We start from the raw sequence: 563 nt of genomic DNA on the forward strand, positions 1-563 counted from the left end.
TTCACTGTATTGGTATAGTAAATATTATTCTATGTGTATTACCTTTAAAATGAACAATATTTGGCTTCTAATTTGAATTAATTGCCCCTTTCTTTATCAGAGGGTCATCAACTGGAATGTTATCAAACTATACAAAATTTTCAGAATATACTTGCCATTATTTTGAAAAAAAAATTATTTTAGTATCGTCTCATACTAAATAGAAAATAGTTCAATTCTCTGGAAACTCCTAACTTTTAAAACTGAATTTTTGTTAACAGGAGAGAATATATGTGTTCTTTAAAATTCGTATGACTGCTAACTACTCATTTTCAAATTCTGAACATGCCATACCAGAGATATTTAAAACAGTGCCTGTATGCATTTTATTTAATTCTGCAATAGATGCAGTTTCTAATGCGGTGTTACATAATTAAAAGTCAATAGAAAAACTAGCCACATTCTGGTAGAAGATAAAACTATGAAGAATCTATATAATTAATTACACTAGAGTAAACATTTGTTCATCAGAGTAAGCTATTATTTCTATGACAATCAATCCCAACATTTTATGCATTGAAGTC

The sequence above is a fragment of the Dipodomys merriami genome, unplaced genomic scaffold, assembly GCF_024711535.1.
Source record: "Dipodomys merriami isolate MVZ:Mamm:240054 unplaced genomic scaffold, mDipMer1.0.p SCAF_2001, whole genome shotgun sequence".
Taxonomy (NCBI): domain Eukaryota; kingdom Metazoa; phylum Chordata; class Mammalia; order Rodentia; family Heteromyidae; genus Dipodomys; species Dipodomys merriami.